Here is a 25,173-nt window from a genome sequence, read left to right on the forward strand (position 1 = left end):
AAATAAGACAATGCTGGAGGCACCAAGGTTTTCATTTGCCTGTGCTCCTTCTGATGCCATCTTTACTCTCCAGGTGAAAGGATGTTTCTGAGATCAACATTCCTCTCCTTTGATAGTTACCTTCTTTTAAAACCTGCTGAACACTGACTTACTCAGCTCTTCTCTATTCTTCCCCATTTCCTCTGGGTCCTTTGATAATAGATGCTGGTATCCCTGTCTGTCATTCATTCCTATATGGTTCTCAGGATTTGTTTGCTGTTCCTCCCTCTGTTAACCTGAGCCTTACAGGCCAAAGTAAATTACTCTCCCAGCACCTTTTATACAGAGTGGTCCATAGTAGTTTTCCTGACACCTATGTTATTACACATTTCTCTCCAAGAACATCTCTAAAGCTTTATGATTTATACATTTGAGTTACCTTAGACCAATTGACCTAAACACAAGATATGCTGTCACATTTTAAGCTGCTTCCTCAGAATATGTTGGTTGAAATCTACTGCCTCTCCCTTGTCCAGGGTTTCTAAATACCCGTAGGGTAGCTTCTCAATAATATATATTACTAATAGCTCAGAATGATTATTATACTAACAAGAACTTTTTACTTTCATTACTGTGTCAGAGGACTCGGAATATCATTAGCAAAACCTGTTTAGAACAGCCATCTTAAATCCTTGTTGAACCAATTCCAGCATGCTTTTAATTTAAGAAGTAATCCTGGCGCCGTGGCTCATGCCTGTAATCCAATCACTTTGGGAGGCCGAGGCAGGCAGATCACGAGGTCAGGAGATCCAGACCTTCCTGGCCAACACGGTGAAACCCCATCTCTACTAAAAATACAAAAATAGTTGGGCGTGGTGGCATGTGCCTGTAATCCCAGCTACTCAAGAGGCTGAGGCAGGTGAATCGGGCAGAGGTTGCAGTAAGCTGAGATCGCGCCACTGCACTCCAGCCTGGTGACAGAGTGAGACCCCATCTCAAAAAAAAAAAAAAAAAAAAGAAATCTTGAGTAGTACATTCCTTCCCAAGATGAGCATGCAAACAAAGATAACATGACTTTTTATTCTATATGTACGTTTGAAAGATCTCTTTAGTCCTTTAAAAACTTCATGAGATGTATAATTTTATAAATATTGAGATGCTTTGGGAAAAATATTGAAGAAAGGCCATTTGATTAGGCATAAAGCACTTAAAGTGAATGCCAAGAAAGTTGCATAGGTCAAAATAGGTCCACAAAAATGTATAGATTAATGAACCTTCCAATGTGAACTGACTGTTTCTCTGAGTGTCTTTTATAATTATGGGTGAAGGCTGAGGATTGGGCCTGGCCCAGATATGGATTAGGGGTAAAATAAGCAGTGGCACACAAAAGATATTTTCCCTGAGGCATACTGACTGAATTATTGTGATATATGCAAGAATGAGGAGTTATTCCAGAAGATTTCAAGAGACAGAATAAAATCTTCAAGAGTATCACAGCAACTGGGAGACAAACTCATTGCAAAGAAGAGAGCCTGCCCCAAAAGCATGGCCAACTCCCTTGTTCAACACATTTCTAAGATTTTGAAGCTGAATAGGGTGAAATGCTAAAGGGCTAAGCCCAATACCCCTGAAATTAAAATTTAATCTCCAACAACATTTTTTGAGACTAATGAGAAGTAGTTCCAACCAGCTCTCAATCAAAAGCTCAAAAGGAACATACTTCAGAAACAGAGATAAGCCAAAGATGCCAGTCTTACTGAAACTAAAACTGAATCCTGACTGCTCCAATATCTGATTGTATTGGTAATGACTTTCTCCCAACACTATCTGCTTAATAGAGAAAAGTGGGAATACATTCTAAAACTAGTATTATCAGAATACTTTATTATTCTTTTATACACAATGTCCAGCATGATACAAAAAACGTCTAGATATGTGAAGTGGCAAAAATTTTATTAATCAAAACACATGTGCACAATAAGCACAGCTCACGGATTCACAGTTCAGAATTTAGCAGACAAATTTAGAATGACCGTTGCTGATATAATAAAAGTAGGCAAACTGGATGAAATGATGGAGATTGCAGCAAAGATTTAAATATCTATAAAAAGTCACACAGATATTCTAAAACAGAAACATAATAATTGAACTTATGTCACTGAATAGGTTTGCTTTAGAATAAATGTAGTAAAACAAGTTAACCTGAAAAGAGATTCATAGAAATAATATAAATTGATCTATAGAAATAATCTCAACTGAAGAGATTTAATAAAGCAGAACAAAAAAGACATAAGGCACTGTCACAACATCTACTATAACTAAACTGGACATAAAGACAAGTGAGAGAGAATGGAGAAGAAGCAATATCGGAAGGGCCGTTGGTCAAAAATTTTGTAAAATTGATAAAGAATATCAACCTACTTGCAAGAAACTTAACAAAACCTAAGGAACATAATACAAATAAAACTTTACCTATCCAGATTATAAACTGCTGAACCAAAACAAAACTCTCAAAAGTAAGTAAAAGAGCACAAATAAGTATTCCAACAAAAACAATAGAAGCCGGAGACAAGGAAATGGCATTTTAACATGCTGAGGGGCAAATTTGCCAGTCTAAAATTTAATAACCAGTGAAAAAACACATAAAAGTGAAGCGCAGTAAAATATATTCAGACAAGTAATTGTTGAGAGAATGTTTGCCTAGGAGAACTGAACTACAGAAATACTAAGGAAAGTTCTTCAGACTAAGAAAAAATTATCCCAGAGAGAAGCATACAATTAGAGGAAGCAATGAAATTAACTGAAATAAAAGCCTTAAAATATTGGCACAAGAAGTTCTAAAGATCTGAGTAAGTTCTGTATGTATTATAGAAACTATATTTATGATTAACACATTTTACACACACACACACACACACACACACACAAAATTCCAACCACATGTGGATTACCTGGTGAATCCTTACCAAAACTTAAGGAACTAATTGAACTAGTCTTACATAAGCATTTTCAGGAAATAATACAAAAGAAAGAACACTTTAATTTGTTTGTGGGAAGCCAGTAATCATTGATAGAAAAATCTGAAAGATATTAAAGAAAAGTAATTTATAAAGAATATTCACCATGAAAATAAACCTGAGAAGTAAGGATAAATATAATTAACTTGTCTTTTACAAAGTTTAAATGTTGAATAAAATATATGACAAAGAGTGGGAGTAGCTAAATAGTGTTCAACTGCTCTAAGGTCCTTACATTGTTGGAGAAGTGGAAAAAGTACGAACATACTTCAGAAACAGTAGTCCACAATAGTTGAGAATAAATATTATATCCTCTAGGATAACTAAGGTACTTAAGGTAGTCCACAATAGTCTAGAATAAATGTTCTGTAGGATAACTAAAGTACTAAAAAGGAATTACAAGTATTTTAATAAAATGAAAAATAAATAATTATTCTAAAAATGGAAAAAAGGCCAGGCGAAGTGGCTCCTGCCTGTAATCCCAGCACTTTGGGAGTCCGAGGCGGGTGGATCACAAGGTCAGGAGTTCCAGACCAGCCTGACCAACATGGTGAAACCCCATCTCTACTAAAAAATACAAAAATTAGCCAGGCGTGGTGGCGCATGCCTGTAATCTCAGCTACTCAGGAGGCTGAGGCAGGAGAATCACTTGAACCCAAGAGGCGGAGGCTGCAGTGAGCTGAGATGGCACCACTGCACTCCAGCAGGGGCAACAGAGCGATTAAAAAAAAAAAAAAGCCAAAAAAGGAAATAAGAATAAAAAAAGATAGTACAAATATAAAAATATTAAATCCAGAATTTTAAAGATTAAATCCAGAATTTTAATACAGAAGATTGTTTCAGAAGATTGTTTCAGAAGATGTGGAATAACTACCACTCTTATAGACTGTTGTGTGAATGTGAATCTGAACAACCATCTTGAAAATTCTTTTGGCGAGATCTACTGAAGTTAAATGTTTGCATACCCTTTGACCCAGGAATTCCAGTCCTGGGTATATATACTCAAGATCAATGACTACTTCAGTCTAACAAAAGATATATATAAGATATTCAATTAACATTATTTATAGTAGCCCAAAATTAGAAACAGATGGATCATCCAATAACACAGTTATATATTCATAAAATGGAATACCCCTATTAAAATTATAAAGTATGAACTATAGGTATATACAAGAATCTCATAAATTTTGAAAACCTAATATTGAATAAAATCAGCCATATGCAAGAGCATATATACTGCATGATACTATTTTTATGAAGCTCATTAACAGCCTATTAACATTAATTCATTAATGGAATGAATCTATAGACGGGGTTTCTCCCTTCGTCAGGGTAGTCTCAAACTCCTGACCTCAGGTTACCCGCCTGCTTCGGCCTCCCGGGGTGCTGGGATTGCAGGCGTGAGCCACCATGCCCAGCTTTTTATTTTTTTTCTTTTTTGGTAGAGACGGGTTTCTCCATGTTGGTCAGGCTGGTCTCAAACTCCCGACCTCAGGTGATCCGCCCGCCTCGGCCTCCCAGGGTGCTGGGGTTGCAGGAGGGAGCCACCGCGCCGGGCGCAATTTATTAATCAGAAAGGAACAGATGGGCCTGGCGTGGCTCACCCTTGTGATCCCGGGACTTCAGATGGCCGAGCGCGGCGGATCGCTTGAGCCTAGGAGTTCCAGGCCGGCTGGGGCAACATGGTGAAACCCAGTGCCTCTCTCTCTGTTTTTTTTTTTTTTTTTTTTTTTTGATAGGGAGTTTCGCTCTTGTTGCCCAGGCTGGAGTGCAGTGGCAGGGTCTCGGCTCCCCGCAGCCTCGGCCTCCCAGGTTTGGGTGGTTCTCCTGGCTCAGCCTCCCGAGTGGCTGGGATTGCAGGCGTGAGCCACCGTGCCCAGCTTATTTTTTTTTTACTTTTTTGGTAGAGATGGGGTTTCTCCATGTTGGTCAGGCTGGCCTCAATCTGACCTCAGGTTATCCGCCCGCCTCAGCCTCCCGGGGTGCTGGGATCGCAGGTGTGAACCACCGCAACCGGCCCAATTTTTAATCAGACAGGAATAGATCGGCCTGGCGTCATGGCTCACGCTTGTGATCCTAGGATTTTGGACGGCTGAGTGTGGCAAATCGCTTGAGCCTAGGAGATCCAGACCCGCTTGGACAACATGGTGAAACCTGTTTTTTTTTTTTGTTGTTGTTGAGGCGGAGTTTCCCTCTTATTGCCCAGGCTGCAGTGCAGTGGCGTGGTCTCGGCTCGCCGGGCCTCCGCCTCCCGGGTTTGGGTGATTCTCCTGCTTCAGCCTCCTGAGTGGCTGGGATCAAGGGCGTGAGCCACCAAGCCTGGCTACTTTTTTATTTATTTATTTATTTATTTATTTATTTAGGTTGAGATGGGGTTTCTCCATGTTGGTCGGGCTGGTCTCCAGCTCCTAACCTCGGGTGATCCGCCGGCCTCGGCCTTCCGGGGTGCTGCGATTGCAGGCCTGAGTCACCGCGCCTGGCCCGAAACCCAGTCCCTTAACTGAAAAACAAAACAAAAACCACAAAGATTAGCCAGACCTGGTGGGCCCCCCTGGGTAGTCCCAGCTACTCTGAAGGCTGATGCAGGAGGATTGCTTGAGCCCGGAGTGGAGGTGGCAGTGAGCCATGATGGCACTGCTGCAGTCCAAACTGGGCGATAGAGCGGGACTGTGTCTCAGGAAAACAGAAAGGAAAAAAAAATAAAAGTACATAAAATTGCTAAATCAAGGAACAGCTTGACAGTATATTATTGAGAGAGGCAAAGCTGAGCAGACACCAATGTTCACTTAGTGGAACTGCAGTTGTCCCCAGACAGGAGGCTGCTACTTTTCCAAAATAAATCTATTATTGACAACAACAACAACAAAAAAGGTGGTTTGTTAAAATATACAAATAGCTAAACTTTATATAGCCACGACCCTCTTGCAGCACTGCTCTAAGCCTTTTCTTGCTCTGAAATAGCTTCTATTGTTACCTCCGTTGTAGAGAAAACAGATGCCAGAGGTTGTTGTGGAAGGACCACGGAAACTGACTAGGAAATTGACTTGTAAGTTTAGGACTTAAAGGTTCTTCCTGTTTTGCTCCTTACATTGCCACATTTTAGTTAACATACCTCCTAAAATACTGGTCCTTTCTATATTTGGAGGGACTCGTGTTGCAGTTTGAAGTGTTTTCTTGCGCTAAGCATTTGGTCAGAAGATCATGTGCGTTTTATGTCAGTTTAAGTTGTTCAGTAAGGAATGTAAATATGAGCAAACAGTTATCTGATTAAATAGAAAACCTAGAAGAAAAATCACCTATGAGAAAGTCAAGAAAATGTGAACTCTGGATTTGTGGCTATTTTCAGAATATTAATTTTTTGGTATTTAATGGCATTGTGAATATATTTATTTTTAAAAATTCCTTGTCTTCTACAGATACATATACGGTAATTAAAAAATGATATGATGTATAGATTTTACTTCAAAATAATTCAGAGGAAGAAGGAATGTATATAAATGAAGTGGGAGTATAAATGAAACAAAACTGGCTGTGGCCAGGTGTGGTGGCTCATGCCTGTAATCCCAGCACTTTGGGAGACCGAGGCAGGTGGATCACCTGAGGTCAGGAGTTCAAGACCAGCCTGGCCAACGTGGTGAAACATCATCTCTACTAAAAATACAACAGTTAGCCGGATGTGGTGCCGGGTGCCTGTAATCCCAGCTACTTGGGAGGCTGAGGCAGGAGAATTGCTTGAACCTGAGAGGCAGAATTTGCAGTGAGCCAAGATCATGCCACTGCACTCCAGCCTGGGCGACTACAGCAAAATCCCACCTTTAAAAACAAACAAACAAAACAAAAACAAAAACAAAAAAACTGTCCATGCCATGAATGAAAAATTGTTGATGATGTGTATATGTAGGGCAATTATATTATTTTTCTCAACTTTTTTTACATCTGAAACTTTTTATTGAACACATGCACACGTCCCTTGATAAGTGGGGCTGCTTCCCCATTACTCTCTCAGTAGCCCTTCTGATTTTCACTTCATCTTCATTCTTAGAGACTCTGGATTTTTTTTTTTTTTTTGGCAAGTTCAAGTATGTCTTGATCTATGCAAGAACTATCCAGCATGTCTACCTACTCAGCCATATTATCAGAAACAGAAAAAGTGTCCAGATTCTTGTCTTGTCCTGTTAAGATTTTTTAAATTCCAAGAACAGTCACCTTCTACCAGACACTCTGATGTTGGAAGACAAAGCATATTTCGTAAGTGGCATGATTTCTGTGCTCAAGTTTAGAACAAAGCCACAGATTTCAACAACCCAAAAATAACTTAACTGGACTCACCAAATTTAGAAAGATGGAGATTATTTTTAAAAAAGAAAACCTTAATTTACTATGTGACCTCTAAGTATCTCAGCTGAAAATTGTAAAGATAGAAAGGTAAATCAAAAGATGCAGATAATCATGCACTTAATGAAGCGCTAAATCAAAGTATTTTTGGCATATGTGAAAGAGTTTTATCACATTTTTTACTGGTACTATAGCTATTTGCAAGTACATATAAAACTACAGTGTTACATATAAACTACCAAAAAGCAACTTTTTAAAAAATTTTTATTATTATTATACTTTAAGTTTTAGGGTACATGTGCACAAAGTGCAGGTTAGTTCCATATGTATACATGTGCCATGTTGGTGTGCTGCACCCATTCACTCATCATTTAGCATTAGGTATATCTCCTAATGCTATCCCTCCCCCTCCCCCCACCCCACAACAGGCCCGGGTGTGTGATGTTCCCCTTCCTGTGTCCATGTGTTCTCATTCTTCAATTCCTACCTATGAGTGAGAACATGAGGTGTTTGTTTTTTTGTCCTTGTGATAGTTTGCTGAGAATGATGGTTTCCAGTTTCATCCATGTCCCTACAAAGGATGTGAACTCATCATTTTTTATGGCTGCATAGTATTCCCTGGTGTATATGTGCCACATTTTCTTAATCCAGTCTATCATTGTTAGACATTTGGGTTGGTTCCAAGTCTTTGCTATTGTGAATAGTGCCACAATAAACATATGTGTGCATGTGTCTTTATAGCAGCATGATTTATAGTTCTTTGGGTATATACCCAGTAATGGGATGGCTGGGTCAAATGGTATTTCTAGTTCTAGATCCCTGAGGATTTAGACACACTGACTTCCACAATGGTTGAACTAGTTTACAGTCCCACCAACAGTGTAAAAGTGTTCCTCTTTCTCCACATCCTCTCCAGCACCTGTTGTTTCCTGACTTTTTAATGATCGCCATTCTAGTGAGATGGTATCTCATTGTGGTTTTGATTTGCATTTCTCTGATGGCCAGTGATGATGAGCATTTTTTCATGTGCTTTTTGGCTGCATAAATGTCTTCTTTTGAGAAGTGTCTGTTCATATCCTTTGCCCACTTTTTGATGGGGTTGCTTGTATTTTTCTTGTAAATTTGTTGGAGTTCATTGTAGATTCTGGATATTAGCCCTTTGTGAGATGAGTAGGTCGTGAAAATTTTCTCCCATTTTGTCAAAAAACAGCTTTTTAAGAAATGAGACTAATCTAGCAACTTTATTGAGAGGACGTGAAGTGTTTGGTTAGGAATGGTGCAATTGGTGGTGGTTGTGGACATGTGAGATGTAAGATGCCTCAACTTCCAACGTTGTTCAGAAGCAATCCAGCTTTCTGAATTATTCTTATGAATTCTGGATTTGAAACAGTAACTTCCCAAATGGCAGGGGCTTTCAGCAGAGAGGAACCTGGAGGGACCCTGTCCCTGACACCTTCTGGGTTGTTAGCTCCAGATCAAAAGAACTCCTGATTTGGAAAAAGCTTCTTGAAAAGAAGAGGGGAGGTGACCTTGGTGAAGCCTCTGGGGACATGAGCTATTTTTAGGGCTTTTGGCAGGAAAAGAGCTTTTGAAAACGGAGATAAAGCATGGTATTAAAAAGGCTTACATTGGAGAAAGAAGTCGTAAAACTCCATACAGTTAGGGCAATAGTTTTGTTTTTTACTAGGACAGCATCAGTTTATTGGAGTATTTATATAACATAAGCAAGGTCTCTTGATATTTTAACAATTAACAACTGGATTTTATTTTCTACTACAGGTGCAGTTTTTCATTCTGAATCCAAAGCCAAGGAATATAAACATGTATGCAAACGAGCTTGTCAGAGGGTGTGAACACAATGTGTATGATCTATGCTTTTCAGTTTTGAACATAAAGCAGTGGCTCTGAGCGCGACCCGGAGGGCGACGCCGCGGCCGCAGCCATGGGTGCTGGGCCTGCAGGGGCGCGGGGGGGAGGGGGGCGCTAGGACCTGCGGGGCCGGGCGGGAGAGAGGGCTGCCGGGACCGGCCCTAGACACTGAGCCGCGGTGGGATCCCCGCCGGCTCTGCGAGGCCCTGCGAGCGCCAGGGAGGCGCCTCGAGGGAGCCGGGCAGCCGCCGGCCACTTCAGGGGGGCCCGCCACTTCTGGGCGGTCGAAAGAGCCTTGGGGGCACATCTCGGGGTGCGGTGACCCGCCCGGCGCATTTCGGGGGTCGGGGCGCATTTGCCAGGGGACATCTGGAGCCCGGCCCTGCTTCTGTCGGGCTCCAGGGTACCCCTGGATGGCTGCGCTGTGCCCTCGCCGGCCGCCCGGGCGCCACAGCGGCTGAGTTCGCCGGGATCGCCGGGCCGCCGCCGCCCTTGCCACCCGCTGCATGCTCGGCGCCCGGGCCGCGCCCACCTGGACGCACTGGGCCCCCTGGTCCCCTACGTGCCGCCGCCGCTGCTGCCCTCTATGTTCTACGTGGGCCTGTTCCTCATGGAGTACATCGTCCTCAACGTGGGCCGCGTCTTCCTGTCCGAGGACATGGACCAGGCGCTCGTGGACCTCGGCGTGCTCTCCGACCCCGGCTCGGGCCTTTACGATGCTGCCTCGGAGCTCGACGTCTTTGATGGGTACTTGGAGTAGGGTCTCGACTGCCGTTCCCCTCTTCCCTCCACGATCCGCAACCCACGCCCTGGACCAGCCGCCCAGATCATGCCGCCGCAGCTGGTTGGGGGCACCATCTGGACGGGGATGGTTCCCCAGGAGGAGACCCTCCCCTGCCTCCGAGGCCTGCCTGCTCCCCTCAAAAGCTTCGTGCCAACAGAGAGGTTCCTGTTTGGACCCAGGAGAGTGGAAGAGAGATTGGGACTGAGTGCTGAGGTTGGGAAGGCACCTGCTCCCACAGAAGGGGGAACGCAAGGGGCGTCCCAAGACCTCATCTGCCTGCAGCGTCACACCGATGGCCTGGCCTTGGCTTCTGATTATTTGCAACTGCCATGGATGTTTACAGGAACCCAGCCAGAGTTTGCCTCCCTGCACTTCATCCCAGAGGCACCTGCTTCCCCCACTTCACCTTCGGAGAGGACACTTCAAACTGCGGACACACGCAGAAGCAACTCCCAGCTCCGTTTGATGTGAGTTGAGCCTTCAGGCCAGCTGGGTTTAGCCCGAGGCTGGTCTTAGATGCAGCGACTGTTTCAGGGAGTGACTCAGAAGAAAAAGAAGCTGAGGAAGCTGTTGGGGGGCTGAGGATGGGATTCTCGCTTCTTCGTTTCAGGTTACTCGTTCTTCAGCAAGTTGGCAAAACAGATATCATGCTGGTGAGTGCCACGTTACTCCCCTGGCTGGAAATGCTTTTCTGAAAGTATGAGTGTTGTGCCTACTTAATTCTGATAAACCTGTTTAAGCAATACTTAGGAGGCTGACTTCTTTGGATTAAAAAAAATGTATGCAACTCCAAAAAAAAAAAAAATTCAACATTTAAAAGTTTCATTTCTAGGGCAGTCTTCCGGTTTGGACTACAAAATTATTTTGCTTGTTTTTGTAGGGGATCGTTTTGTGTTGTTTTGTGTCTTTCTTCACATGATGCTTAGCTCTTTCCCCACTTCCCAGATTAAGGTCTGTATTTTTGTAATTGTGGGCACACAATCGTATCTCTTTTAATCTTTGCAACGATGTTGAACTTCTGTAGACAGAAGGATAGAGAAAACAGCTTGAAGGCAGTCAGTGTGTTTTTCCATGAAGGGAAAAAAATACATAAAAAAATTAAAATGGGTGCTTTTTTAAGAGAGATTGTCCTATATTTTTTCATTCTGTTTTTCATCACGTAGTTTGTATCATAGCAAGTTCATTGTCATTCCAGAGTTCAGCTTTGCCCTTGTACTCAGTTGTGCTTTTTTCCCATTTGTTTTTGAGGTTTTGCTAAATTGTTGAATATTTAATGTGGGGACAGGAATGGACTCAAAAGAAATGTTTTTTATTTTGATTCTTACTAGTAGGCAAACCTTCCATTACTTTTTATGCAAATAGAATCTAGTTGAATATTGTATATCAAGTAAATATGCGTCTCTCTGCTCTTTTCATTGATATTTACATAACATTAAAAAGATACTTTATCAGAGATTCAAGCTTTTTCTTATGAATGAAGCCCTATAAATAAGAATATTTTGTTACAGGGACTTTGTTCTTTTGAAATTTATAATAATAAAGCTAAAAGTTCTCTAAGCTGTTTTATATTTTTTCTTATTTTTCAAAGTGTGAAATTTTTCTATCATCTGAAAATAAATTTTATATAACTATAGTCCTAGAAATCTAATACATTTGAATTGTATATTTAGCCTCTTTAATATTTCCAATGAATACACTACTTAAAAGTTTAATTAGGAATACAGTTCTTAGTTTTTGAGCTTTCTCTTTGTTGACTAAATTGAAATGTTAATAATTCATTTATAAATGACTTTTCCTTCTCTCTCTTTTCCTCTCCTAATTTATGCTCAAGGCCAGGTGATTTTATAGACCTTTATTCTGTGTAGTTTATATTACAAAATAATATGTTACATCTTTATTTAGAATTTACATTATAGTATCCAAAATGTTTTTGTCAAATGTGTGCTTTTATCCTCAGATTCTGGCGCCCCTGTGACTCAGAGTCACTTCTTTTTAGGTATGGAGAGTATTAACTGGGGGAGGAGAAATGATTCGTTTGAGATTTAGTTATCTATATAAAATACGAATTGTCAGGATATTTGAACCAAACTGGGTCATACAATTTCTGTGGCTATTTTGAATAGCCTTACAATGGATTAAGCTTACTAAATTCCTTGTACTTTTCATTTAATAGCTAGATGTTATTGTTTTAATTTGAATAATATTAAGTGAGCCATATTACCAATTAACCTGAATATAAACCCTTGCTTGTTTTTAATCTGAGTAGTTTATGTCTTAAAGTATGGAATGGAACTAGTGGTCAATTTTTATTAATCTAAGTGTCTCCCATACTTCTTTAAGCTTTTGGAAAGTTTGGGAAGTTGTGATTTTGCAATGAATAATCTCTCCCCTTGGTTTCATAGGCAATTGAAAAGCTGCAGGCCGGTGCTCTTGCAACTGACGTAGTCACTGCAGCACTGGTGGAACTTGAGGTATTTCTTTTCTCTGTTTTATTGAAAATATTTGTGAGTTTATCTTTATTGTTCTTAAATGACATGAAACTGTTGAGTTAGTTAACCATAATATGACCAGTGTTGCCCACCAATATTAGCACAGTTATGAAGAAGCCTATGATATTGTTGTTTTCATTGGTGACTTTTCTGAGTAATATAAAAGTTGGTTAAATTCCTTCCTTTTCTTGATTTTTTTTTTGTGAGATTCGTGAATACAAAAGTTAGTGATGGGATACTTAAGTTTCTCATTTTCAGTAGGAAAATCCTTGAAGTTAACCCCCAAAAAGTGATGTATGTTCTGTTGTTTAAAAATAAATTCCAACTGTCTAGAAGTGCCTAAGAAGGGGAAGATTCTTCACGAACGTAACAGTTAGATATATACCCTGAAATTGTGTGCTGTGAAGTGTGCCTTGTCCCAGTGTTATGGTTAGGTTTGTCCCCAGTTTACTGTGGACATCGAATAATTGAGTGGGGAGGCTCTCACGTTTGCCATAATTTTTTATACTCTAGAGTGAGGTCCTCTCAGTTCTCTTGATTTGGACCCTTGATGAATTTGTGCAGGGGATATTGAGGTCTTCAGAAGATTGACTTGCTGCTCAAACTTGGAGAAGATAGATTTGTATCTATCAGTTGAGAGGATTATCGTGAAAAATATTTTTCTGGTTGAGAATACTCCTTAGGGAATCAAGTAAGACATGATGACGAAACAATGATGAGTTTGAGGGAGGAGATGATAGTTAAAGGCGACATTTCCAGGTTGACTGGGTTGTGGCCCTTGTATTCAGGCTCTCATACCAGGGCACGCACCCTTTCATGCCTTTCCTTGTGAAAATTGCCCAGGTGTTTACCAAAAGTCCTAGCCGTGTTTTCTGTATATTCTCATGCTTAATTGTGGACCTGAGCTTTTGATCATGCTTTGTAGATTTTAATTTCTCTTGGTAATGTCAGATTGGTCCTAAGGTAGTCAAGGAAGGTGAGAGAATATGGTGGGCACCTAGTTCTATTGAATCTTACATGGGGATGTGTGATGCCCTCCTAATATGACTGATACATTTCATGCCAGCTCTACCAGTCATTTGCCATGTGTCCATGGGTGTGGCACAGTCTGTCCTTGACTCAGTTTCCCTATTTATGAGGATAATAATTCCCACTTCACAGAGTTGTGAAGATTAACTGAGTTCATATATGACTAATACAGGACAGTCTCTTAGAACAGTGTGTGGTACGTAGTAAGCACCCATAACTGTTAGCAATTATTACAGTTATGAGGTGCTTTGGAAGTGGTATGTATGAGATGAATATTTATGGTAACTATTAATGACAAGTTTTATAGCATCAAAGAAAGGTTAATTATATGTTGAGGATCAGAAGAGAAAAATGACATAAGAAAGAAGATAGATGTATTTACCACCAAATGTTACCTTTACTCAAAACAGACACACAAAGAGGGCTTCATCTAACTTAACTAATTCAATTGTTAGTTGAAAATTACTTGCATGGAGTCAGCATAAGTTTGGGAAAGAAGGTTATTGAGTAGCTGGAGAATATACTAGAATGGCAACCATGAATGCAAAACTGAATAAAATTAAGTTTCTCTTTTTATCTTAGAATAACTTTAATTTTCCTAAGTCATACTTATATATCATGTTTAATATTTCATTCTATTTTCCCCTAGTGTTGAATCTGACTTTTAAGGGGTTTACTTATTTATACTTAAAAATGATAAGAATACATTTTGAAATAATGAGTTTCTCCTGAGTAAGTGGACTTATAGTTTTGGATAACTTGTGTTTTTTTAAGAGTGCGGATATGAATTTAAAGGAAAAAAATTTCTTGTTCTATTATTTTTTATTGGAATAAGTCATAAGGATAATGGTAGCATAGAATTCTTCCCCAAGTGACTTTAGTGCATCCCACACCTCAACTTTCAGTTATTTTATTTTATATATATATATTTTTTTGAGATGGATTCTCACTCTGTAGCCCGAGCTGGAGTGCAGTGGTGCGATCTTGGCTCACTGCAACCTCTGCCTCCCAGGCTGAAGTGATTCTTGTGCCTCAGCTTCCCATGTAGCTGGGACTACAGGCATGCACCACCACACCCAGCTAATTTTTGTATTTTTTTTTTTTTTTAGTAGAGATGGGGTTTCACCATGTTGACCAGGGTGGTCTTGAACTCCTGAGCTCAGGGGATCCACCTACCTCGGCCTCCCAAAGTGCTGCGATTACAGGTGTGAGCCACTGTGCCTGGCCTCAACTTTTGATTATTAAATTTGTGGAAGAATTTCAATTATCTTTAACAATTAACTTTTCTATGGACTCTTTGATTGAAATACATGTTAATAGTTTAAGGTTAAGCTTACACTAACAGGAAGAATTTTCCTAAATCTTAAGAATTATGTTGGAAATCATGCTTATACTGCCCCCTGCAGTTTCTCTCACCTTGAATAATTGTGATTCATTACCTTAAAACAGGATAGGTTTTCAGATGGACGTCAGTTGGGGAAGTATTGTAATAGCTTGGGTCAATGGAAAGATGTAAGAAGATTGGATTCTAATATTTCTGTACTTAGAGAAGTATAAGTAGCAGTATTGAGTCCTTTCAGAATACTGAAAAGTGCTGAGAAAAATTCTGGAGAGCCTTATTAATAATGCATTATGTTTAATTTGAGAATAAACACTTATCTTTAGTTTTGGTCAGTCTATTCAGTTAAGTCATGTCTGGATTATTGAACAGATGCAAACAGTCATTGTTCTTTTCTCTTTAGACTTTGGGATATACTTTTTGATTTAAAAAATGATGTTCTTGCCACTGAGCTTAAGGAAACAATACATAAACATATTTTTAAAACTTGCCCGTTATATTATTACTTAGGCAGATATTGAAATTGATGTGAATTCCTTAAATACTAATTATGGATTGAATTGACTGAAATGTTTTAATGGTCTTTATTGCCTAGAAAGAGTATCTGGCCGTATATTTTAAAAATGTGATAATTTGTGTTTTCCCAAATAGTGAAAAGTATACTGATCTTAACTCCATGCAGTGGAGGAGGAAGAGACAAGGCAAAAGAAGTGTGTGTGTGTGTGTGTATAGTAGTGTGTTCCACACACACTAAAGGGAACTATGCAGACATATCATTTTTTAGCTTTTCTTAGAGACTGATAATTTTGTGTGGTTTTATTTTTCTTTACCACCACTACAGACAAGTGATGTCATCTTAAGACTGTCACTTCTGGACAAGAGAATGAGGTGTTTTCTTCATTTAAGTAAAGGAGGGGCAGGTGCAAAAGTTCCTATCTATTAAATTGACCACCTTCTCCCTTTAGAATTTTGGGAGGGAAGGTGGCTGCTTCTGTATGAGAGGTTTTCTGCAGTGTGGAAATGCAAATGATACTACTCCAAAGTATATTTTGTTTATCTTCAAAATGTAGGGAAGGAAATGGAAAGGTCAGTTTATAGATCATATTTTAATGATTTATTGGTAAGTTGATTCATTCCTGTTGTTTCATATAGCTTTTTTGAGATTATCTTAATAACTGATGAGAAAGTGAATTCTGTTCACTGGATGGTACAACTCTGGTTTCACTCACAGCAAAGAAGATTAATATTGTGAAAGAATTTGGTCTTCATATTTGGGACTATACATTTGGATGCCAGTTGCTTTTTTGGCTGCTTTTAAAATAGTTTTGGATCAAGTAGTGACAGTGGATTTAAGATTCCAGACCATAATTTTGCATATTTCACATGGTAAAACTTCTAATGTGAATTTCTTTTTTGAGAAAATTGGATATAGAACTGGATGAGTCATGATGCTACCATTTTCTTAGGATTGTTTCTAAAGTAGAAAGTGTTTCATGGATTCTGATAGAAAATGAACTATTTATAAAATACTGCCTGAAGCTCCTTTTGCACAATGGTGTTTTTCTTAAAAAGTACAAAGACCTGGTTTAAAAAAATCTAATGAGTAATAATAGGTGAAATATGAATGACAGACTTTTGGAAGGTAATTTATAATCTTTTGTGAGAAAACTGATGAATTTTGCAGAGGTTTTGAAGATCTTGTTGTAACCTTTGAGAAATTTTGGTTAATTCATTCTGAAAACTGATTATTTTGGTAGGTAGAATACCGTGTATTAAGAATAGTGATAGGGGCCGGGCACAGTGGCTCACGCCTGTAATCCCAGCACTTTGGGAGGCCGAAGCGGACGCATCACGAGGTCAGAAGATCAAGACCAGCCTGGCCAATATGGTGAAACCCCGTCTCTAATAAAAATACAAAAATTAGCCGGGCATGGTGGCGCGTTCCTGTAATCCCAGCTAGTTGGGAGGCTGAGGCAGAAGAATTGCTTGAACCTGGGACCCAGGAGGCAGAGGTTGCAGTGAGCTGAGACTGCACTGAGACTGCACCACTGCACTCCAGCCTGGGCTACGGACTGAGACTCCGTCTAAAAGAAAAAATAAAAAAGAATAGTGATAGGAATAGCTTTTACGTTTTATGTAGTAAAAGGCAAATTATACAGGTTCCTTTGTTAAAAATCTTTTGTTGAACTTCTGTTATTAAAAATGGACTGTGAAGTTTTTTACTCACTTAATTCATGCTTTAAAGCTCCCTATGGTCAGGGGAGATGCTAATTCATGGTTAAAACTCGTTTCTTGTCCAAATGCTTTAGCGTTTATAGGGCAGATTATATTGGGCCAAGTTTTTAGTCATTCTGTTGAAAACAGTTCATCGTCTTTGGATCTCTGTGTAATACAAATATTGCTTGCTTGTAAACTCTAGGGAAGTCCTTTAAGCATAACTTGTTCAGATGACTGATATTTTGGTATGTAAGAGAAAGAAAGTAGGTATTTTCATTATATATTTATATTATTATATATAATACTGTTATACATTTGTCTGTATCTTTGTTGTTGTTGTTGAGACAGATTCTTGCTCTGTCGCCCAGGCTGGAGTGCAATGGTATGATCTCGGCTCACTGCAATCTCTACCTCCCAGGTTCAAACGATTTTCATGCCTCAGCCTCCTGAGTAGTTGGGACTACAGGTGTGCGCCACCACACCTGGCTAATTTTTTTGTGTTTTTAGTAGAGACGGGGTTTTGCCACGTTGCCCAGGCTGGCCTCAAGCTCCTGGCCTCAAGTGATCCATCTGCCTTGGCCTCCGAAAGTGCTGGGATGACAGGTGTGAGCCACCGTGCCCAGCCAGGTCTGCATTTCTTTAAGGCAGGGATCTCCAGAATGGGAATGTTGGTCACACTTGAGTAGTTCATTGTGAGTGGACCCCAGCCCAGGCCTCTTGTGCAGCTGCAGGAATAGGCCATATTCTCTTCCCTGGGCTTTATACTTCTGGCTGGAATTGTCTGTGTGCCTCAGGGGGATAGAAGAAACTTCTAAGGCCTGGCAGTCCTTGAAATGCCTAGTGGTCATGGAGATGGTGTGGCTTCCTGATGGCATATGGGCATACCTAGGATGGAAGGGGACATTGGGAAGAGCTGATACATTTCCCTTTTCCCTCACCAAACTTACAACAAGTTTTCTTGTGAGCAGATGCTTAACCACACCCTGCTCCCTACTGTACTTCAGTCATTTGGTTTTTATTGCAAAAAAGGAGGGGCATCTACTTTAAGGTCGTTTCTGTGATTTGGGAAGTTTAAAATTATTTAAATAAACGAGCATCTCGTTTCCTGTACGTTTTTATTTTTGTAGAAATTATGTTTTCATAAGCAGAGTGGTCCCTTGCTCTTTCCCCAGCACCCCCTGCCCCCCAGTAGAGCTGACCACACTGGAAAGACAGCTTGATGCATTTAGCTCACATTTACGTAAGTGCTCATTAACTATGATGTGGCTGGTGAGTCTAATTTTAGACCTACCACCCTTGAAAATCTCATTTTTCTCTTCCATTGATAATATCTTTTATTCTCTGTAAGGGGAGTGGGATGTGTTTCTATGTATGTGAAGTAGAAGATTTACCTTTTTTCTTTTGTAGTACTTACAATGTTTTCATTGCATGAAATTTGAGTTTTGACCTTAGGTGCTCTTTTTTCCTTTTTTTTTTTCTTAACTTGGTATTATTGATGATTTCAAAGATCCTATTTTTGCCTGTCTGTTTAGCAGTATTCCCAGTGGTGCCTCAGTATTTCTGTGTATTCCAGCTGTTTATGGAGTCTCTATGTTTCTCTGCATTTTTTATTTTTTGAGGTGTACACACACAGTTACGCTTCATGGAGTTGCATCCAGCCAAGTATCCATGTTCTTCTTGTGAAGAGGCAGAGGAAATCACCTCTCCCAAGAATTTCCACCTTCTGAACAAGGGAAATGTATCCTGAAGAGCCGTACATAGATGGGAGGCAACTTGTTTGCTTGTTCTGCTGCTGGAGCATTGATTTAATTAGAAGACAGGCTGTGGGTGGCCATGTGCAGACAGAGAAGCACCAGACAGAGCCCGTTTAGCCTGGGACAGTAAGAGTAAGTTACACTCTTTTTAAAACACTTTTTTGAGTACTGATGCTGATTCTTGCCTTCAGTACTAAGGGGCAACTTGTAACTTACTGTTTGTGTTTACACATAGATACATCTGTTCTTTTTCTGAGACCCTAGAAATGACACATGCTCTCTAGCACAAAGTACCTGCGCAATGGAAAAGCAGTGATTTCTTCCCCAACCACCCTTTTTTTTTTTTAAGAATAAAAAGAAAATGGAATCAATGATTACATTCTAGATTAATTTTACACTGTAGCAAACCCGGTGTTAGCGTTTGACCAAGTCAAAACACTTAAGTATACAGCTTGTCATGCTTTTACTTTGTAGTAATGGGAACATGAGAAACGATTTTAGCCTTTTCCAGCCATTTCTTGATAAGGTATGTGGGTCTCATCAGATATATTCATCCTGGCCGAACCTAGTAGAAGAGAGGGTCCAAGATCAGACCTAGCAGTTCCTGAGGAGCATGGAACCCTATATGTGTGCCCTTGTTTTTCTCTGGGAGTTGTTACTCTCAAAAATATACTTCATTTTGGAATTCAGTTTTGAGCTACCTAAAGCCACATATGGTAGTGTGGTGGAGTTAGTGGAAATCCTGTGTTTTTGACTATGTGGAAGCAATTTAGACTTTTGGATTTTTGAGTGTAAAATGTCTTCTAGTCCTATATTAATAGGGATATTACACAAAAGGGATTTAATTAGATTCATTGGTCCTAGGATTTATAGTGTTGTGATTTTTGAATCTGTGTGTGTGTGTGTGTGTGTGTGTGTGTGTTTGTGTTTGTTTGGATCTGTATCATTTGTGGCATCAGGTTTATACCTTAGCATCTACTGTTTTGGTTTGTTTTGCTCTTGGTAATGAAGGAAGTAGGCTAAAAAGATTTTTCTATGTTTGGAAAATCACAGGCTGGTATGATGGTGTTTAATTTCAAAGACTACCTTTTGATTTTAAGTTTTTTTCCATCTCTCAAACCCACTCCTTTATTCAGAATCTGGAAAAGAATGAGGAAGAAACTTAAGTTACATAATTTTTAAGATTCTCGGCCTGGCACGGTGGCTCACACCTGTAATCCCAGCACTTTGGGAGGCCAAGACGGGCAGATCACGAGGTCAGGAGATCGAGACCATCCTGGCTAACATGGTGAAACCCCGTCTCTACTAAAAATACAAAAAATTAGCCAGGTGTGGTGGCGGGTGCCTGTAGTCCCAGCTACTTAGGAGGCTGAGGCAGGAGAATGGCATGAACCCAGGAGGTGGAGCTTGCAGTGAGCCGAGATCGCGCCACTGCATTCCAGCCTGGGCGACAGAGCGAGACTCCGTCTCAAAACAAAACAAAACAAACAAAAAACCAGATTCTCATCAAGATTCTAAATCTTGCTCTCCTCTCTTTCTTTCTCTTTCATGTGTTCATTACCTAAGTATTAGAATAATGAAGGATTGTACCTCACTATAGAAATCAGCTTAAAGTTGAATCTTAGACATACCAATTGACAAAAGTTTTTTGGCCATTCCCATTGCCAGGCAGTTTTTAGTGGCAGTCATTCTCACTCAGGGTCCAGCCTCCTGCATGGTGTACACATTTCCTGACAGCTCATGACACGCATGTACTGTAACACAGGACATCAACACTATAACACATTCATAGTGGGGAATTGATTTATGTTTCCTTTTTCTGGAGTATGTGCAAATGTAAGCATATTTTCTAGTGGGTTGGAAGTCTTTTTATTAAAAAAACCTTAGTAGAGAACTTAAAAGTTACTAGTATCCCTCTTTCCAGTTCTGACCATGTCATTTGATAAAAGGATGGTTTAAATTATTATAATTCCATGGTCTGTTAGGTTCTTCTTGAGTGATATTTCCATATTATTGTCAATATGGTTAAAAGATATAATTATTTAGGTTGAAGGGAAGTATAAGTAGATATGTACAACAGATGGTAGCCTCTAGCTGAGATCCCAAGGAGAATATTCTGTTACTGGGAAAGGGTGATTATGTGTTTATTTAGCAAACACAAAGTGTTTACCATGGTGCCAGGCACTCTTTAAGCACTTTACAAATATTGGCTCATTAGTTTTCACAAGTGCCCTGAGATGGGTACTGTTGTTAGCCCTGTTTGATGAGGATACTGATGCACAGAGTGGTTAAGTAATTTCCTCAAGGTCACATAGCTAGGAAGTGTTGGAGCCAGAAATGGAATCCTGCTGCCGTGACCCACTCAGTCAATTTTTTTTTTTTTTTTGAGACCGAGTCTTGCTCTATTGCCCAGGCTGCAGTGCAGTGGTGCAATCTCGGCTCACTGCAACCTCCGCCTCCTGGGTTCAGACGATTCTTCTGTCTCAGCCTCCCCAGTAGCTGGGACTACAGGCTCCTACCATTACACTGGCTAATTTTTGTATTTTTAGTAGAGATGGGGTTTCTCCAAGTTGGCCAGACTGGTCTTGAACTCATGACCTCAGGTGAGGCACCTGCCTCAGCCTCCCAAAGTGCTGGGATTACAGGCCTTAGCCACTGCTCCCGGCCCTTCATTCAGTTTAATCAACAAATGAACAGCGTCACTGAAGATCCCTCAAACTCAGTGATGAACACATCTGAAAAAGTTAAAGAAAATTAAGTTCAAAGAAGAAGCTTTTAATTGTCACCATTGTCCGTGAATGTAGTGATCTAAAAATTCTCTTTACCATTGTGCTTTAAATAGTGATTTAATTTTGATCTTTAAATGTCAATAGACTATTGATATTTTGATCTTTAAATATCAAATATGTATGGACTATGTGAATATTGAAAAGAAAATATGAACAGTCACTTTTACAGTTCGGGTTTTTGTCTTAAAATTTTGTTGTAATTTCTCTTTCTAATCTTAGATCTGTTTGAGAAGATGGTTCCTGTGTGAGTGCGGCAGTCTTTGGCTGCCTGTGATCAGAGGAAAGCTGATTTGTTAACAGATCAATTGCTCAGATGAGAGAAGCCACCACTTTGGCAAATGGGTAGGTAGAGCTTAATTTTAGAGCCTAAAGTTTTCCGTTTGGTTGTTCTTTAGTTTATGAACATTTTAGTTTCTGAGCTTAGAGCTAAATGTCAAGAGTATATAAAATGGAAAATGTAGACACACACAACTATTTTTGGTGGACACTGTATTTATGAAGCTCTAGCAAATATAGTTGGAAGAAATTATAGAAACAAGATGAGGATATTTGACTAAAAATTTGTATTTTAAGAGATATTTATTTGGGGGAAATGAGAAGTAGAAATGAACTCAGATACGTGGTACGTTTAGTGTTCTGAACCAATTTTTGTTTCTGATGGATTGAATACTAAGAAAATAATTCATCGGTTTAAAAAAATTTTAGGTAAATTTTGCACACACAAAATACACCTATTCTAAGTACACAGTTCAATTATTATTATATGTATATATATGTGTATGTGTATATATATATTTTTTGTTTGTTTTGTTTTGTTTTTTGGGACAGGGTCTTATTGTCACCAGGCTGGAGTGCAGTGGTGTAAACATTAAACATGGCTCACTGCAATCTCAACCTTCTGGGCTCAGGTGATCCTCCTGCCTCAGCCTCCTGTGTAGCTGAGGCTACAGGTGCAAGCCACCGCACCTGGCTAATTTTTTCATTTTTTTATAGAGATGAGATCTCGCTTTGTTGCCCAGGCTGGTCTTGAACTCCTGGACTCCTGGTCTTGAACTCCTGGGCTCAAGTGATCCTCTTGCCTTGAACTCCCAAAGTGCTGGGATTACAGGCATGAGCCACCATGCCTGGCTATTTAGTTTTGATAAATGTATGTACCCATGTAACCGGCACTATGATTAAGATAGAGAATATTACTGTTACCCTAAAAAAATTCTCTCATGCTCCTTTCCCAGACCTTCTTCTCCTGGCCCCTGGCCACTATTGATCTGCTCCCTGTCTTAAGTTTAGTTCTACTTTTTATACAATTTAAAATACATGTAATCATTCTAGCATATACATATACAGTACTTACAGTATGTACAGTATATACTTAGAATGTGTTTTGCTTTTTTCACTTAGTTACTGTTTTTGAGATTCATCTATATTATGTGTATCAGTTTGAGTCTTTTCTATGGCTGAGCAGTATTCCATTTTATGGTTATGGAGTAGTATTCCATTTTATGGTTATAGAGCAGTTTGTTAACTCTTTCACCTGTTAATGGACGTTTCAGTTTCTATGAACATTCGTGTATAAATCTTCATGTGGACATATTTTAGTTCTCTTGGGTAAATACTTAGGAGTGGAATTGTTAGGTTGTGTGGTTAGCATATTTAATTTTACATGAAATTGCCAGGTTGTTTTCCAAAGTGGTTGTTCCATTTTATATCCTGTCTGCACCGTTTGAGAAATACAGTTGTTCTGCATCCTCACCAATACTTGGTACCGTCAGTCTTTTTAGTTTTAGCTGCTTTAGTGTGTGTGTAGCAGAATCTCACTGTGATTTAATTTGCATTCTCCTAATTACTAATGATACTGAACAGCTTTTCATGTGCTTACTAGCCATTCATATCTTTTCTGTAAAGTGTCTATTGAAATCTTTTTCTCAGTTTTTAAAACTGAGTTTTCTTAATATTTAAAGAGTTCTTTACCTATTTTGGAGGCAAGTCCATTGTCAGATACATACAATTGAGAATATAGTTGACCCTGAACAACATAGGGGTTATGGGTGCTGACCCCCCTGCACAGTCAAATCTGCATATAACTTCTGAGTCCCCAAAACTTAACTACTAATAGCCTGCTGTTGACCAGAAGCCTTACCGATAACATAAACAGTCAATTAACACATATTTTGTATATGTATTGTATAGTATATTCTTATAATAAATAAGCTAGAGAAAAAATGCTATTAAGAAAATCATAAGGAAGAGAAAATATATTTACTGTGATTAAATGGAAGTGGATCGTCATAAAGGTCTTCGTCCTTGTCTATTTCATGTTTGAGTAGGCTGAGGAAGAGGAGGAAGGAGGGTTGTTCTTGCTGTCTTAGAGGTGGCAAAGGTGAAAGAGGTGAAAGTCCACGTATACATGGACTCACGTAGCTCAAATCTGTGTTGTTCAGGGGCCAGCTGTATTTCTCTCGTGGTTGGCTTGCCTTTTCATGTTTTTAGTTTTGATTAATGCGTGGATTTTACCATCATTTTTCTTGAACAAGAAAGGAATGTAAGTTTACTCTAGCATATGATAAACAGGCAGTCTGAGATTTTACAGAGCTTCTTGTCTGAGGAGTTCATTGTATTCCATCATTTCATTTGCCTTTTTTCTTTACATAGTAGGTAGGGATATGTACCTCCCTTCCCCATCATGTAAATGAAATAACTGAGGAATCGTTATTGTGCTACAAAACCGAGAACAGATGAAGATTCTGTCATGAAGACTTAGATCATCTATCTTCTGTTGACATTTTGCCTAGATGATGTGAAATTATAATTATTGATTCTGTTGAAAGAGAGCAAAAAAGAAAAAAATAACTATTTTGTGTATTGTTTCTGACTCGTTAGAGATGCTGTAACAATCAAAAGTATAAAAGACTGCTTTTTTAGGATAGAATTTTTGACTTTTAATTACTTAGACTGAAAGAAGTTTGAACTGTAAGCCAACGATACCTAATATATTTTAATGCGGTCATAATTTTTCGGCTTTTTTTTTTTTTTTCCAGACGGAGTCTTACTCTGTCGCCCAGGCTGGAGTGCAGTGGTGAGATCTCAGCTCACTGCAACCTTCGTCTCCTGGCTTCAGGTGATTCTTGTGCCTCAGCCTCCCAAGTAGCTGGGATTATAGGTGCTCACCACTACGCCTGACTAATTTTTGTATTTTTAGTAGAGATGGGGTTTCACCGTGTTGGCCAGGCTGGTCTCGAATTCCTGACCTCAGGTGATCCGCCCGCCTTGGCCTCCCAAGTGCTGGGATTACAGGTGTGAGCCACTGCACCAGCCTATTTTTTGGCTTTTAATTCTGAATTGTGAACTTAATTTTTTAATGATTTTGGTTTAATTGTATCAATCACTGATTTTTTTGTTTTTCTGTTAATCTTTGCTTTGTTTTTCATTGATAGGGCTTATCCAGTTTTTCTGGGTGCTAACTCCATTGCTGTTGATTTGGTTATAGAAGATTAAATTAAATAAAGTAAATATTGATGAGTTAAATTGTTTTAGACTTCAATATAACATAGTATCTCATTTTTTCAGGGTGC

General features: G+C 39.5%; 2 pseudogenes; both read left to right on the top strand.

The window, feature by feature from the left end:
* LOC100980483 (WASP homolog-associated protein with actin, membranes and microtubules-like) overlaps nt 1-19,163 on the top strand; it is a 55,078-nt pseudogene extending 35,915 nt beyond the window's left edge.
* LOC103784658 (dexamethasone-induced protein-like) lies at nt 9,710-9,963 on the top strand (annotated as a pseudogene).
* Nucleotides 19,164-25,173: the final 6,010 nt, after the last annotated feature.

This window comes from Pan paniscus, chromosome 16, assembly GCF_029289425.2.
Source record: "Pan paniscus chromosome 16, NHGRI_mPanPan1-v2.0_pri, whole genome shotgun sequence".
NCBI classification, from domain to species: domain Eukaryota; kingdom Metazoa; phylum Chordata; class Mammalia; order Primates; family Hominidae; genus Pan; species Pan paniscus.